General features: G+C 50.1%; 1 protein-coding gene across 4 annotated transcripts in view; it reads right to left on the bottom strand.

Moving 5' to 3' along the window:
• Window positions 1-17665, bottom strand: part of IL15RA (interleukin 15 receptor subunit alpha) — a 529028-nt gene that overhangs the window by 334484 nt on the left and 176879 nt on the right. The gene's annotated exons all lie outside the window — the stretch shown is intronic.

The raw sequence follows: 17665 nt of genomic DNA, 5'->3' as shown, positions 1-17665 counted from the left end.
GTCAGTGGGGATGACGATACCTTTCATTCTTACACTGCTACTGCCGTGCCTGCTACCTATGCGCCGTATAGGACACAGGAGATACCAATATCTGCTTGGCAACATCAGATTTGGTTTAATGGCGCCCTCCCCCATGTGGTTATACCGCCGAGAATGGGCCCTTTATCAATTGCGGGGGCCACTTGGCCGGTACTAGCCGGATTTACGCCTCATCCCCGTTACCTCACGGTGACGGTGGCTGAATTGCGTGTACTCCACACTGCCCTTATATCAGTATATAGGGCGTTAGTGCAGTATGTGTCGCGCACTGTACAGGCGGGGGCGCCTGTTAGTGCGGGACAACCTAGTGATCGTCACGCGGTGGTCATTAGTCCTGTTATGGTCAATTCTGTTATGGGCAAGCGCCCCCTCACAAGGGATGACTATCCTTTTTGGCTTGCTGAAAAATTTGACCAAATAGAGGCGGTTTATCCGCATACAACTCCTGTGGAAAAACACAGGATCCTCACCATTAGTTTGCCTAAAGACTTAGTTCCCCATATAGATGATTGTGTATCCTGGGGTAAGATTTTTGCTGCGACGTACGCGCAGTGCTTTGGCACTCCGTCTATGTTACAGCTGCCCTCCATAATTAAACAGGTTCAAGAGGACCATGGAGCGGAGTCTGCCATAGAATTGGGAATGCGGCTCCTCGGTGATTTTGGCCTGGTTTCTACCATGATAATGGGAAACCTTAAGGGTGATGCGTTGCACTTTCAGGTTCGTAATGAACTGAAGAAGGTTGCTGACGAGGACAAGCCGCAGGAATTTGCAAAAATAATTTCAGAAGCATATCGTGATTTGGGTCGTAGCTCTTTGGGAGTTAAGCCTGTGATCAAAAATCCCGATTCTAGGCAGCAGGGTAAGGCAGAAACTTCTGGTAAGGATGGTCGGCCAATTTTTCCAAAACAACCTTGGCGGACTAAACAACAGGGAAAGCAGCAGCAGAAACAGGGCTCTCGGCCTGCCTCTCCCGTACAGTCAAGTAGTGAACGCACTTATGATCTGCGCGATCGTGCTACTATTAAGTCTCCTGATAGATTTCAGGTTTCTGAACCGCGTTCTCCTCGTTCTTCACAGGAAACATCGGCTACACAGTCTGGTGGCGGAGGCGGTGGCAAAGGTCGGGGTGCTCCACAACAGCGTGACCAACCCCGACAGGCTGAGGGTAAAGGCAAGCAGGACGAGTTTGCTCGACAAAGACCCCCGTTTCAGAAGAAGAAAGTGGCGGCTCTGACGGCAAAATATGCCTCAGATAGTGCAGACACAGCTTCAGAACCGGACATGGGCGCTGACGCTCCTGGACAGCGCGGCGGAAATTACCATAGTCCGTCAAGCTCTGCGTCCATTTCTGGCGGCGACAGCAACTGATGTATTGGTTACTGTGGAAACTGCTGACACCAGAGTGGCTCCCCCTGATAGACTTTATGAAATAGTCTTATTAATTGAGGGTGACATACAACGTACTATAAAAGGGATTTTTTGGGATAATCTGACCACCACATATGATATCCTCCTAGCGGAGGCAGATTGGCCCCCAGCCTTCATTTTGGAAGCTCCTAGAGGGGAGGAGAAAATCCTCCCGTCCTTTGCGCACACAGTGCCTAAGGACCAGGCTGAAATGTACGCTGAGGAGTGGGCGCTGGCGCTTGCACCAGCGGTATATCGTACTCAGGTGGGTTGGGACCGGTTGTCCCCCTGCCATGAGATTCCATTACGGTCTATGCCCCAGCCACAGCCCCAATATCCCATGCGTCGTGAAGCTAGACCCCACGTCGCGGCGATCCTTGAACAATTGGAATATCAGGGTGTAATTGAAACTTGTGTGTCCCCTATGAATAACCCTTTATTCACTGTAACGAAGCCTGACGGCTCGTACCGTTTAGTTTTGGATTACCGGCACCTAAACTCCCATTGCCGGACCTGCGCGGTACAAAATACACATAGCTCGGCTCTGGTCGACAGTCTCGTGCGTAAAAGGTTTAAAACGACACTTGACATTTCCAATGGCTTCTTTAGCCATAACCTGTCCACACTGAGTAGCCAGTGGACAGCGTTTACTTCGGGCGGGAAACAAAAACAGTTTACGAGATTAGCCATGGGCTACAAAAATAGCCCTGGCGTCTTTTCCGCTCACGTGGTCTCTCTCTTAGGAGGAATTGACCCCGAGGCATACTCCTATGTTGACGATATCTACCTCACGGATGATGAGCTGTTGCCACATCTGTCTCGAGTCGACAATATTGTGGTGAGTTTTGCTGACTATGGCTACAAATTTAATTTTGCGAAGTCTCACATCGCGGAATATACAGTGTTGTTTTTGGGCTACGAGCTCAATAATGAAGGAAAGGGGTTAGCTCCCCACTTTCTGGAGAAGTGCGCATGCTTGAGTGCGCCAACGACACTAAAGAAATTACAGTCTCTGCTGGGCTTTCTGAATTTCGGCCGTACGTACATTCCTGATTATGCCCAGCGTATCAAGCCGCTTTACGCCTTGGTACAACCCACATTTTCGAAGTCTAGCTGGCAGCTGGAACATTCTAAAATTTTACAGTCTTTACAGGCTGATCTTCTTGCTTCACAATATTTGCTGACACGTGACAACCGCACTAACCTGGTGATAAGAATAGTGCCAGGCGCCGTGGGTTTCACGTATTTGACGTTTAATGAGGGCGATACAGTCCCCATTGCGTACAAATCCCACTTGTACACCTCTGCTGAATTACGTTTTTCCGCGGTCGAAAAAGTTCTGACTGCTGTACAGATGGCGATCCTTAAAGAACGCGCACTGTCACATGGGAAACAGATTCTGGTTGTAACACCCTATCCTGCCTTAGAAGCAGTGACAAAGGCAAGTGTACCAAATTCTAAAGCTTTGCATCCTCGGTGGATACAATGGGCCACAACACTGACGTCGCCAGACGTCACCTACATCTTTGATGCCTCATTACAGACTCAAGAGTTCTTGCAGTATGAATTCGTTCATCCGGCTCCTCTGTCTTTGCGCCCGCTCGAAGAATACCATTGTGTCATATACACTGACGGGTCTGCGCAGCCCGCAATTGGATCAAAGCACGCTTACTCAGCGGCTTGCGCAATTGTCGTAGGTACTTTCGTAAATGGTGAATTCCAATCTGATGCAGTGCATACGCAGTCATTGGGCGATTGTACCGCGCAATTGGCGGAGCTTCGGGCTCTGGTGCTTGCACTGGAGTTTGCTGATCCCCGGGTCACTACTCTAATAGTGAGTGATTCTTTCTACTGTGTCCAGTCCTACAATGACAATTTACACTTCTGGTCTCAGAATGACTATCGAGACACGAAAGGTGGCACAATTAAGCATAAAACGCTTTGGGTTCGAGTGGCAGACTTTAAGGAACGTCTCCCTCTCGTGAATGTTATTCACACTCTTGGTCACCAGCGACTTGGTGTCCATGCTGTCGGCAACAGTTTAGCTGACGAGGCAGCAAAAACAGCAGTGGCTACATACTTAGTGGCAGCAGTTACCAGATCAAAAAGTAAGATTGATGATGACATCTTGGCAGCTATTGCTGCTACAGAAAAGGGAGGCGATTACCCGAAGGGTTTTCCTTCTCGTTACATTTACCATTTAAGTCCTGATAATGTCCCATTAGTGAGGATTAACGACGTTGGTGACAGAATTATTCCCAACGCGGACTGCAGACCCGCACTGATTCTGGCTGCTCATGAGGGGTTGGCGTCTGCCCACGCCGGAGTGTCAGCCACAATATCTCTGCTACAACAACGTTACTGGTGGTTTGGTTTATATAAACATGCGCGAGCTTATGTTCTTGATTGTGACATTTGCCAACAGATTAAACCTTCTACTGTTGCGCGCCCATCACAAACACAGTTGTACATATCCAATAAACCATTTGGTTGTGTTTATTTGGATCACTGCGGTCCTTTTTCTTCTGATACTGCGTACAAGTACATCTTGGTTGCAGTGGATTCGTGCACACGTTTTCTGTGGGTATGGCCACAAAGGAGTGCTGACTCGCGGACTGTCATCAGGGATTTGCGTGTCTTTGTGGGAACTTTTGCGTGTGGTACCTTCCATTCTGATCAGGGCCCTGCGTTCGCCTCTAAGGCTTACAAGGAGGCTATGAGAAATTTGGGGGTCCTAGTCAAATTTTCGTCCCCCTACCGACCTGAGGGTAATAGTGTGGTGGAGCGAATGAACCGTGACTTAAAGCAATCATTGACAGCCCGTGTTTTAGGCACAGGCCGGAACTGGCTAGCCCATTTGTATAACGTCCAACGTGCACTTAATAATCTCCCTAGAAGGTCTCTGGGTGGGCGGACCCCGTACATGATGCTCTTCGGAATCAGAATGTTTGTCCCAGACCTTGATGGTCTAGACATGGCGGCGTCGACCGCACCCTTTTACGTAGATGATCACTGTGCTGTTTTGCAGACTCTACAAGAAGCCAGAGACACTCTATCGAAGGAACACTTGCCCTCCACATCTGAAGCTGAAGTTCAGGTTCCGGTAGTCGGCTGGCTACCCCGAGTTGGAGATCTGGTCCGTGAGAAGGTGGAGAACAAGAAGGAGTTCGGCCCCTCTTATCGTGCACCAGTTCCAGTGCTTGGAGTGCAGGGTACAAGAACAGTCATTTTACCTCCACTTCCTGGTCGCAAAGAAAACAGGTACATCTCTATTGACAATGTCAAACTTCAGCGAGTGGCCGATACTTCTTAGTATGACTCCAGCAGTTTCATGCCAGACGGTGCAAAGAAATTCAATGTTGACTCTTGCTTCTAACACCTTGCCTGATGTTGCCATCGAGATGCAATCGGTTACTGATCCCTTGTTGATACCATCGGCTGGTGGTTTGCCCGAAGAGACTGAGTATGCTTGTCCTACACGTGGTCCCTCGCCTGTTTTACAATCTACAGCACTTGGCCAGTCCCGTTTCTCTTTTGACACTAACTCATTGCCCTCAAGCCCCCCATCGAACATTGCAGTTTTTTTCTGCTGGTTTAAGAGACATTTTTTGATTGCCCCTTGGACATACATTTGGCTGTTGCTTTTCAGTGTTTATTTGTTTATGTCCATTGGATTCGTAATAGTTTTTTTCCGTCTTGTGGATGGCCACTATCTGAGTGAGAGATCGACAATTAGGCTTATCAATGGAACTTTGGCCCCCCACTCCTCGTCCCACATCATGAAGAGGGACCAGACTTTTGTGAATATTACTGCCTGGCCCGTCTTGGATGGAATCGCATGGGATGCTGTTAAATTCCAAATTCATGGGCCTACGGAGGTCATTAATGTACCTAATGTATTTCGTGTTTCTATGGGTGATGTGGTTAGGCAGAACATACGTTCTGATGATTGGGATGTACACGCCATTGAATCATTGTTTTCCGATTTGAAATACTATGCCGCTTTTGATGCTGAAGATTTATATGAAAATGCGGCGAATTATGCTGAACAGTATTGCTTTCAACATTATGGCAATCACTTCCTGCATAAAGCAAATACATTTAGAAATTTTGTAAATTATACCCAGTGGGAACACTGTCCTACTCCCGAATTCGGAAGTTCACACACCCTAGTTAATAAGTATTCTTATTTCACAAATTTCAGTGTTTCAAACCCGGCAGCGTTTTATTTTAAGGTGCTGCCTGAGTCTGCCACAAAGGTTAGACTGACTCACACAGAGTTGCTTTATTCCAAGTCCTTTATGGACGAGTTGTCAATCAAAGGTTATGATGTGTGGAGGGCTACTATTGATCTGAAGTCGGTTTGGGGTTCCAAGCCGTGGCAGGTACAGGGTACAGAGGCTTTACATCGTGCCTGTCTTGTACCAAATCATATTCTATTTTTAAATTCGTCCATCTTCCAAACCACCTGTTTTGGATTGGCTACTTCTAAACAATTAAAGTCACCTTCTGTGCCGGATTTGGGCGCTTATCCCAATTGGGATAACCACACAGATCTATCCCTTGCTGCTTTGCAGTCCTTAGTTTCAAATACATCTTTTAATATTTCGAAAATTGATCATGAGGGTTGGTTAATTTGGCAAAGCAGTTCTGATGTCTGTCAACGACGTTTTCTGGGACTGAAACCGGGGTATACTCAGGAACGCGTAGACCCTCGGTTTGAGTCATCACATACTGTAACTACATACTCTGTGGGAAAGTTATGTCATTCTTGGCTGCGACATTCCACTTTGGCGTCTGTCAAAGATCATTTATCACAATTACATGACAAAATAGATTTGAATGATTTTGTTAAGGGTCCTGTGGGTGGCAGAACGAAAAGGTGGGCGTATGCTATTTACAACGAAGTCTGGAAGTTGTCGCAGGTTGAGGCGGCTTCCAGATTAAGGGCTATTGACCAAGCAAACATGGAAAAGGTTTTAGCCGTTATAGATAACAGCATTAGCACTCTCTCTTCTAGGATTTATACATTAGATAATATTGTTTCATCAGTTGTTGATATTGTGCATGATGATATGTCTGTGTTATATCATGGTCAAAACCAGTTGCGGTCTGTTATGCAGTTTGCATGGACGTTGCAGACGCTGAAGGCAGGGAAGGTCCCTTGGGACTATCTGAACACTACATCGTTATTCCTTCCCTTTAACCTTACTGACAAGCAGCGATTTATGTCCATGAAGGATGCTACATATTCGTTGTTGCATATTGAAAAGTTAGAACCGTTGCCTTTCTCAGTAGCAGAGATCAATTCGGCTACGTGGCTAGCACACGGATTGATAACTCTACCTTTCGCGCTTTTCAAGTTTACGTCTTGTATGAAACATTATGCTTTGGGTAGATATGAACCGCTGGGCACCGCTTTCATACATGAGGTTTGGTCCCTCCCCTTTACGTATAGATGTACTAGGGACGGAACTGAGGTTTATTTGAAAGGAGAGGAATGTACCACGTCACCGGACCATTCCTTGGTATGTAGGCACATTCAATTACACGGCGCATGCAATGTACAAGCCCCGAATTTGGCCTGCGTTCTGCGAGGTGTCCCAGTGCCTGTGATTACCCCTTCTTTCACGCTGCTTGCTAACGGTAGTTATTTAATTTTGAATAATGAAGCTTGCTGTGGGATGTTAGTGGGAATCCCGTACATAGTAACTGTCTCGCAGAAAGTTGTCTGCTGCAATAATGTTCTCTTTCCGCCCCCGCATGGGAGGCTGGATGTTTCTATCTGGCCTTCGATTCCAACCTTGAAAGCAGAGTTCAACAAGTTGAGCAGAATAAGAGCCCTATTGTCCCAAAAAGAGGTGTCTTTGACTTCCTCTCGTGAAACGTTTGTCCTTCACGTAGCTAATACGCGCACTGAGGTACAGGCGCTTCTGAATACTGACCTCCCCCTGCATTTCGGCTCTTTGATCCAAACTATTTTCAATGCCTCGTCCACGACCGGCCTGGCTCATTTTTTTAAACTTGTGGGCTCGGGTCTCGTGACCTCATTCCAAACTATTTTTGGTGTGGTTCCGGCGTTTTTTCATTCACTTTTCTCGAGCATCTTTGGAGGTGTTCCGCTACTTCTGGCGCTAGTGGCAGGTGTGCTGCTTTTCCTTTTCATACTACGAAATGGCTGCTCCTTCTGTGCCACTCGTGCACCTGTCCCGCCTGCAGCTTCTTCGGGATAGGATGCTTGACTTTTATGGAACTCTGCCATTGGCGACCTTAAGCCTGGCGTATGGATTATCCTTCCGGTATTGCTACTTCACCTGCGTGCAGCCTGTGCTTCACTGCCTGGATTGTCCCTTTGAATGGCCTTTGGATTTGTGCTTGACCAGCCTGGTGTCTCCGGTGCCGGATTTCGATCGACTGATGCGGCCCTTAGTGTCTCACGAGTTGACCTGTTCTGGTGTCCGGATAATGGCTTGTGGTGCAGCACATGGGATCCTGGGTAATTGGGACATCTCTACAGCTGCCTACAACTTCTTGGCTATGAGCTATTTGGGGGAACATTCCGGGTGCCCTCTGATCGTGCTGGAAGCTCCGATGATTGAAGAACACGTGTGTTCCTTTTCGTTGATGGATTGGATGGCTGAGACTTTCGCTGGCCCTGCAAATGATTTCTTGTTGGAAGCGGTTGCCACATATGCTGCCTATACATTCATGGATTGACTGCACTGTCGTCCTTGGCGCGGACGCTCCTGGACAGCACCCTGCCACAGCATTTATATTTTTTCTTTTTCTACTTTTTCTCCCTGATGGTTGTTTTGAGTTTTTTTTTATTAATTATTTTTTTTCGGACACCACTCTTTCCCCTTTTTTCTTTTCAATTTTTTCGTTTCAGACTTTAGCTCATTCTGAACCTTTGAATTGGTTACGCCTTGTTCTGCTCTGTCGACCCTGAACTCTGCGTTCTCTCTTTTCTTGCCTACTAAATAGTGCTTCGATCAAGGGGGCGTGTAGTGAGTTCTCTCTGAATACGTACAGGCATTGTTAAGTTAGCATAACCACGTTAAATGTTAGAAAGCCATCTTTTTGCTTTTGCACACGACACTGCGTTTACATGTTATTTCTTAAAACAAACTGCTGACTCGAGACTTGCTTCACACGAGAGCAATCTGTTGTTACCATCCCAAGCTCTGCGCAGCGACCTTGGTCTGTACATGGTGTGACAAACAGTCTGGGTTATTACACAATGCATGTTTTCCACTCTAGGTTGATCGGCCCACTATTTAGCCATAACACACGCGCAGCTGCAAATGCCTGAAAGTTGGTGCTTTTAATATCACAGACATCATGTTTATTACTCAGACCGAAGACGAGCCTTCCTGCGAGAAGACTCCTGATGCTCCTGTGATGTGATTTCACTAAGCTGATCTTTGAGGTATGGGGTCCCCTATTCAAGCCTAAGAGACCTTCTATTAGCATAATAATAATATTAGCTTCTTAGTAAAGGGAAGGTGGTAGTATCCACTGTCATTATAATATGATCACCCCTTTTATATTCTATGGTATTGTAACTATGTTGCTGGTTTTGATATTAATCATTTGTCTGCTTGTATTAGCCAAAGTACTGCATCTTAGGACACGTGGTCTATAAAAATAAACCCCTTTTATTTACAAACGTGTCTCTGTTGATTATTGTTGTGGACTGATGTGAGAATAATATACGAACAGGTATTTCCGATTCCCACCATTCCTGAGAGTATACTGAGTCGCTTGTTCTGGGTTGTCTATTCATTGGGACCGCCGAGCTAAATCTCGGATAACGAATGGGACACTTATGCTAGCCGGATACTGGGTTCTGGGGTGAGTTTCTGGTACACCACAATTCACTGAGGTCCTGGGGTTCTTCGCATAGTTCTGTGTATCAGCAGAATCCCTGCAACAGTCTGCCTGAAAGCCTGCGGAGGAAATGGGACGTCCTCCTACCCTGTCTACTGTTTTCTTACAGGGAAGTGCCACAGAAGGGAGTGGGCTTCAGCCCCTTCGAGCGTTTGTATGGGCACCCTGTGCGTGGACCTCTCAGCCTGGTGAGAGACGGATGGGAAAGAACTCCCAGAAAGCTTCCCCAGGACGTGGTGAGCTACATGCTGGCCTTCCGGAGCCAAATGGCTAAGTTGTGGAAGCAAGCTTCTGACAACTTGGAAGCCAGCCAAGCAGTGATGAAGGCGTGGTATGACCACAATGCTCACCCGGTGGAGTTGGAGCCTGGCCAGAAGGTGTGGGTGATCGAACCAGGAGAGCTTAGTGCCCTCCAGGATCGCTGGTCAGGACCCTTTGAGGTGTTGGAGAAGAAGGGTAAGGCTACCTACTTGGTGGACCTGAAGACCCCTCGTCAGCCCCTACGGGTGCTGCATGCCAACCGCCTCAAACCCCACCATGAGAGGCCCGAAGTCATATTGTTAATGGTGACTGACGGAGCAGAGGACGTGGAAAGCGAGCCTCTCCCCGACTTATTTGCGTCTCAAGAGAAGGATGGGTTGGTGGAGGGAGTGATTCTCTCCCCGTCCCTAACTCCTGAACAGCAGGAGGACTGCCGCCAGGTCCTGGGGCAGTACATTTCGTTGTTCTCCCTTGTTCCGGGTAGGACTCACCTGTGCGTCCATGACGTGGACACAGGAGACAGCCCACCTGTGAAGTCAAAGATCTACCGGATGACAGACAAGGTGAAGGCCAGCATTCACAGTGAAGTCACTAAGATGCTGGAGCTAGGAGTGATTGAACCTTCCAGCAGCCCCTGGTCCAGTCCGGTGGTACTAGTACCAAAAGCTGCACCACCGGGGGCCCAACCGGAACTGAGGTTCTGTGTGGACTACCGGGGACTGAACTCAGTAACTAAGACTGATGCTCATCTGATACCGAGGGCGGATGAACTGATTGACCGGCTGGGAGCTGCCCAATATCTGAGTACCTTTGACCTTGCTTCCGGGTACTGGCAGATCTCTCTGACTGATGGAGCTAAGGAAAGGTCAGCCTTCTCCACGCCCAAGGGCCACTACCAGTTCTGCGTGATGCCCTTTGGGCTCAAGAACGCACCTGCCACGTTTCAGCGTCTGGTGAACCAGATCCTCGCCGGAATGGAGAGTTTCTCTGCTGCTTATCTGGACGACATTGCCGTCTTCAGTAACAGCTGGGAGGATCACTTGCGTCACCTGCAAGCTGTTCTCCAGGCCCTGAAACACGCTGGTTTAACGATCAAGGCCAGTAAATACCAGATCGGGCAGGGGTCGGTAGTGTACCTTGGACACTTGGTGGGTAGGGGAGCGGTGCAACCCCTCCAGGCGAAAATCGAGGCAATCATGGCCTGGGAACCCCCCAAGACTCAGACTGAGGTCCGAGCTTTTCTGGGCCTCACCGGATATTATCGTTGCTTCGTGAAGGGGTACGGTACCATTGTGGCCCCCCTCACGGAGCTTACGTCCAAGAAGCAACCTTGACGGGTAGTCTGGACGGAGGCTTGCCAGCAGGCCTTTGTGAAACTGAAGCAAGCCATGTGCGAGGCCCCGGTCTTAAGGGCCCCAGATTTTTCCAGACGGATGCATCGGAACATGGCATTGGGGCAGTGTTATCGCAACTCAATGAAGAAGGTCTGGATCAACCCGTGGTCTTCCTATCCCGGAGACTACTTCCCAGGGAACAGAAGTGGAGTGCAATAGAGCGTGAAGCCTTTGCAGTGGTATGGGCTCTGAAGAAGTTGCGGCCATACCTGTTTGGCTCGCACTTCCTAGTTCAGACCGACCACAGACCCCTTCGGTGGCTGATGCAGATGAAGGGGGAGAATCCCAAGCTGCTAAGGTGGTCTATCTCCCTACAGGGAATGGACTTTCAGGTGGAACATCGGCCTGGAGTGGACCACGCCAATGCAGACGGTCTCTCAAGGTATTTCCGCCTTAGTGATGAGAACTACCAAGGGGTTGGGTAGCTCTCCCCACTTTCAGCTGGGGGGGGACGCGTGTTAGACCTGTCAGCCCTTTGGGTGGTCCCTCCTCATCATTATTTATTTTGTCCCACTTTTGCCTCAAACCCTGTTATAATTTTTCCTTTTTGGGAACCACCAGACTTTTTAGTGTTGATGAAGGGTCAGGGAGCCATTTTCCCTACCCCTGGAACTTCTGTCTGAGGGCCTGAGACACAAAATGGTGGCCACCTATTGTCACCTGTGACATCACCAGAACCTCCTGGAACATTCTAGAACCCTGTGACAGTGGGAGGCAGTTTAGAATGTTGGGAGGCCATCTCAGGTTGGCAGTTGGCACCTGACTAGAGAGGAGAGAGGACCAGTTCAGAAGGAGGTCGGAGTAAGGCAGCAGGGGTGGAAACCAGTGCTTGGAGTGGGGTCCAGAAACCCACCCTTGATGCTAGTCCCTACTGACCAAGCCCAGCCTAGAGCCCTGTGTGGGACCAAGACCAGAAAAACCATCTTAATTATTATTATTATTATTTTATTTTGTAGAGCGCGTAGTCACCCGGAGGTATCCCAGCGCTAAAAGATCCTATCTCCTAAGTACAGTGGGAAAAGGGAGAGAAAGAGGGAGAGGGAAGAGGAGGGGGAGGGGGGCACAGAGGATCAGGGTTAAGGACAAGCATGATTCACTGAGGGAAGAAGTGAGTTTTGAGCCGTTTCCTGAAGCGGAGATATTGTGGTTCGAGTCGCAGGACGCGGGGGAGTGAGTTCCAGAGTCGTGCAGTATGGACTGAGAAACGTCTTCCTCCTGATCGGGCTTTCTTGAATCTGGGGATAGCGATGAAGTTTTCCGTGTCCGAGCGGAGGGGTCTTGAGGATTTGTAGGATGTGATGAGTTTCTTAAGAACAGGGGGGCCTTGATTTTGTAGTAGTTTGTGAGCTAAACACAGGGCCTTGAATTTGACCCGCTCTCTTATGGGAAGCCAGTGGAGGAGTTTTAGGGCCGGTTTGGCCGACGCTCTGGCAGGGGTCTTTGTGAGAATCCGGGCCGCGGTGTTCTGAATTCTCTGAAGTTTGTTCAGCGTCGCTTCAGGGGCGCCCAGGTAGATCACATTGCTATAATCAAGCCTCGAGAGTACTAGGCCTTGAATTAGCAACTTTTGGGAGTTGGTGGGCAGGAGGGGCAGGACTTTCCTTAACGATTTCAAGAGCCCGAAACAAGTCCCGGCTACTTTCTTTGCCTGCACGGTAAACGAGAGGTCGGTGTCGAGCCACACACCCAGACTTTTTACTTCTTCTTTGGGTTCAGGGGGAGGGCCCAAACAGGCTGGCCAGATGTTCGGGGAGAGTATGGGTCCTTTCGGGCCGAGAAGCAGAACCTCCGTTTTCGATCCATTTAATTTTAGGGCTGAGGTGTTCATCCAGCGATGGACCTGCGCAAGGCAGTTGAATAAGTCTGCTGGTTGTTGTCTGGGGTGAGATAGTGAAACAACTAATTGTGTGTCGTCGGCGTAACTGACGACGCTCACTCCGAATGGGATGATGACCTCCTCCAATGTGGACATATAGATATTAAATAATGTGGGGCTCAGGGAGGAGCCCTGAGGCACGCCACATTGGAGGGGAATTTCGGAGGAGCGGGCGTTATTCTCCCAGATCTGATAGGTCCGTTGAGCCAGAAAGGATGAAAGCCAGGCTAGAGCAGAGCCCTCTACACCAGCTCCCTTGAGTCTTTTGATGAGAAGTTGGTGGTTGACGGTATCGAAGGCCGCACTTAGGTCGAGGAGGATCACTGCCACTGATCCTCCTCCGTCCAATAGCGCTCTGGCCTCCTCTACCGCTGCCAGGAGGGCGATGTCCGTGCCCTGCCCTGGACGAAAGCCCTTTTGGGAACTTTTTAGTATGTTATTGACCTCCAGGAACTGGGAGAGTTTTTTATTAACCAGTTTTTCAGCAATCTTGCTGATTCCCGGAAGTAGGGAAATGGGCCTATAGTTAGCCAGGTTTTCGGGATCGAGGGAGGGTTTCTTTAACAGAGCTTTCACGACTGCCGCCTTCCAGCTCGGGGGTACAACTCCCTGTTGGAGTGAGGTGTTGATCAGATGGGTCACGGGGGGAATAATCGTGGGGGCTACCTCCTTAAGGATTCGAAGCGGGGCGGAATCCCTGGGAGAGCCGCTTTTTATGGATTTTAACGTGTTTCCCACTTCTTCGGTCGTAACTTGACCCCAAGAGGAGAGACAACTGGGTGTTGGGGGGTGCGGGAGATCGTTTTCCTCGCACGAAATCGCGGGGTGAATTGAATCGAGAATTTTTGGGATTTTGTCAAGAAAAAAATCCGCCAATTGTTGGCATTTTATCTGGTCCGCTTTGGGGTCTGTGGAGTGTCTCGGTCCAGGTACTGGGGTTTTCAGAAGATCTTTTAGGATGGCGTAGGATTCCTTGCTGGAGCATACTGCTTTCTCTATTCTTTCCTGGAAGAAAGCGCTTTTAGTTTTTCGGATGGCAATTTTGTAATTTAAAAGAGAGGTAGAATATACATCTTTGTTTATTTCCGATTTGTGTTTCCTCCAGGAGCGTTCCGTTCTCTTGCACTCTTGGCGCAGGGCTTTAAGCCCTGGAGTATACCAAAGGGCCGAGGCTACTCTTTTAGAATGTTTGAAGGAGGAACCTTAAGGACCTACATATTGTGAAGAGGCCGTAAAGAAGAAGACCAGCAAGCTCCTGACCTGTTTAGCGGTGTCCTCCTGGAGTCCTGACGTCGAGAAGCCTGGAGACCTGAGGCGGAGAAGCGGCACTGACAGAAAGCAGATGTCGTACCCGGAGCCGTCAGAGGTCGAGAGAGGGCGCCGACGGAGGTCGTGGAGAGGCACCGGAGGTCGAGTAAGGAGTCACCTGAGGTCAAGGTGAAGCGCGCCGGAGGTCGGGAGTGGAGATCGCACTCCGGAGACGCCGGAATCTGAGGTGAAGCGCGCCGGAGGTCGGGAGTGGAGGTCGCACTCCGGAGACACCCGGAAGCGGGGAGGCCGTGACCCTGCGACGCCGGAAGGAGACATCGAGCCGGAGCAGCCCAGCGACATCGAGCCGAGGCCGCCCAGCGACATCGAGCCGGAGCAGCCCAGCGACATCGAGCCGAGGCCGCCCAGCGACATCGATCCGGAACAACCCAGCGACATCGATCCGAAGCCGCCCAGCGACATCGATCCGAAGCCGCCCAGCGACATCGAACCGGAGCCGTCCAGCGACGTCGGCCCGGCGCCGAGCGGAGCCGATCATCGTGAAAAGGGCAGTAAGTGGTAGAGGGGGCGTCTGAGGCCCCGTGGAGCCCTAAAAGACCATTCTAGGGGCTAGAGGGGTGTTAGAACCAGCTTGGGAGTGCCAGGGGTGAACTGAGACTGGTGCAGTGACCTCTGTGAGGGGTTGTGTATTTTGGGAGAGCCAGATCCTTAGGTTACCCTTATTCTACCTCAGTTCAGGCCCAGCCTTGACCAATCTAGGTGGGACACCCCCCATGTCATCCAAAGGACCACAAGCTGTACTTGGGCAAAGTGAAACCAAACTACCTCGTGAAAGGGTTGTGAACTGTAATTGTCATTGATTGTGTTATTTAAGTTATTGAAGGTGCTTTATTTATTGTCTTCCACTGTATTTATTCCTGACTGTATTTATTTGCCATCTGTATTTATTGCACCTATATTTATTCCGTGTTTATTTATGACCTGATACTATTTATTGAAACCCCACTGTGGTATTATTTATTTGACCTGCTATTTTCAAGAAAAGTCTTATGATATTGTATGTATGTTTTGAAACCTGCAACTAAGAGAAAATAAGATAAAGACAAACTTCTTTCTTTCATAATTTTTACGGTGTAGTGTCGTTTTTGGAACGGATGAACGCATGGTTATTGTGAGGGTGTGACGTACGCTCAACACGGTGCCTGACCCCTGACCGCTCAAGCCAAGCTACCATTGTGCTGGGAACCTGGTGACTGCTAACCCGGTTGCCCGGTTTCCAACACCCCCTTACCCGGTTAACGCGAAAAGGGGTTCCCTTTGTCTGGTCTCCTGAGGCCCGAACGGCTTTCGAACAACTCAAGGAAGCATTCACCTCCGCTCCCATCTTACGCCATGCCCAACCCGACCTCCCGTTTATCGTTGAAGCGGATGCCTCCGACGTAGCGGTCGGCGCTATCTTGTCCCAGCGACAACCCGACACGGGACGGCTTCATCCGGTCGCCTTCATGTCTCGGAAGCTATGCCCGGCCGAATTGAACTACACCATCTCCGAAAAAGAACTACTCGCAATACGAGAAGCGTTCCTTGAATGGCGGCACTGGTTGCTGGGCGCGCAACATCAAGTGACGGTGTTCACCGATCACCGCAATCTTCAGTTCCTCCGTTCTGCACGTCATCTCACGCCCCACCAAAAAAGATGGATGCTCTTTTTTACGGAGTACCACTTTCTCGTTACCTTTCGGCCAGGCGCACAAAACCGGAAGGCGGATGCCTTGTCTCGGCAGGAAGTCCCCAACCTCAGGGCCGAGACCCCCGACCAACCAATTTTGTCGCCAGAACAAGTGGTGGGTAGTCTGAAGACCGAGTCGTTTCTGCAGAACATTCGGAAAGGGATACAAACGTTTGCCTGGTCGGCATGGCTGAAGCGACACAAAGAATGGCGCCTCCACGATGGCCTTCCCATGTGTGGCTCGCGAGTATTGCTCCCTACTCTTCGACTTCGCAAAATCATCTTTGAATGGTGTCACAACGCACCCTGTGCCGGTCACATGGGAGGGGCCAAAACACTGGAGTTGGTGTTAAAACAATGCTGGTGGCCGTCGGTTCGCCCCGATATCCTGACCTGGGTACGAAATTGCGCTGTTTGCGCCCAAATGAAGGCCGACCATCGTAAAACACAAGGCCTCCTGATGCCTCTTCCGACCCCGAAGTATCCGTGGGAAAACATCTCCATTGACTTCATTGTAGGCCTGCCCACAGACCAGGGCTGTACGGCAATAGTCGTCGTCATCGACTATCTCACGAAAATGGGGCATTTTATCGCATGCAAGCAAGTACCCTCGGCAGGAGCTCTGGCTAAACTACTGTTGGTCCACGTGGTCAGGGTTCACGGCCTTCCCCTGGGAATAATATCGGACAGGGGATCGCAATTCACCGCCCGTTTTTGGAGAGTCTGGTGTGAGGAATTGGGCATTCACTCCGCATTGTCCACCAGTTTCCATCCCCAAACGGACGGCCAGACGGAGAGACTGAACCAAACCCTGAAGCAGTATCTACGCTGTTACGTGGATCAGGCCGAGGACTCATGGGTGGACTGGCTCTGGGTAGCGGAGATAGCGTACAACAACTCTAGGAACTCCTCCACACACCATTCCCCATTTTTCCTTGCTTCAGGGCACCACCCCTGTTTTCTCCCATTCCATCTCCCGAGGGCACGTAGTAACCTTCCCGAGGTACAAGACAGAATCAAGACCATTCATGCATCCCTCAAACTAGCTCGGGACAACCTGGGCTTAGCCAAAACACGGTACAAGGCCCAGGCTGATAAACATCGTCGAGCCCCTCCGGAATACCAAAAGGGCAATAGGGTGTGGTTGTCCACCAAACACATACGATTCAAGAAACCCAGTGCTTTCACACCAAAGTACATCGGACCATATCCGGTGGTGCGCCATGTGAACCCCGTGGCCGTGCAACTGCGGCTGCCCAACCACCTGCGCATACACCCCGTGTTCCACGTCTCCCTGCTGAAACCTTCTTTCTGTCCGGTCCGCAAGGCCCCTGTCCCTGTCTGGGTACACCACGATCAGGAATACGTGGTGAAGAAGGTCCTCGATTCGAAACTGGTCAGGGGCAAGCTGTGGTACCTTCTGTCATGGGCGGGGTATGGTCCGGAGGAGAACTCTTGGGAACCCGCGACGGCGGTGCATGCGAATCGCTTAGTGGCGGCCTTCCACCGCCGCTGTCCCGACAAACCCGGCCCCTCTCCCGCAGGTGGAAGCGGTGGGAAGGGGGATGTGCTGTCATGATCGCATGGACAGAACGGAGCGGAACACGATCCGAGGGAGATGCACGCGGGAACTACAGCTCCCGTCAGGCGTAGCGGTTCCGAGTAACCCCACGTGATCGGGAGCGCGGCAGGATTAGAGCCGGAACTACGCCGGGAGGCGGCGCCAATGATTCGCTTCCGAAATCAGATGCAGACCAACGGCCCTCGACCCGCTTCCTAGAACTCTGCCGAGTGCTC

The sequence above is a fragment of the Triturus cristatus genome, chromosome 4_1 (genome assembly GCF_964204655.1).
Source record: "Triturus cristatus chromosome 4_1, aTriCri1.1, whole genome shotgun sequence".
NCBI lineage: Eukaryota > Metazoa > Chordata > Amphibia > Caudata > Salamandridae > Triturus > Triturus cristatus.
Note: the sequence above shows the minus strand (reverse complement) of the source record. Positions and strands in the feature narration are given on the sequence as shown.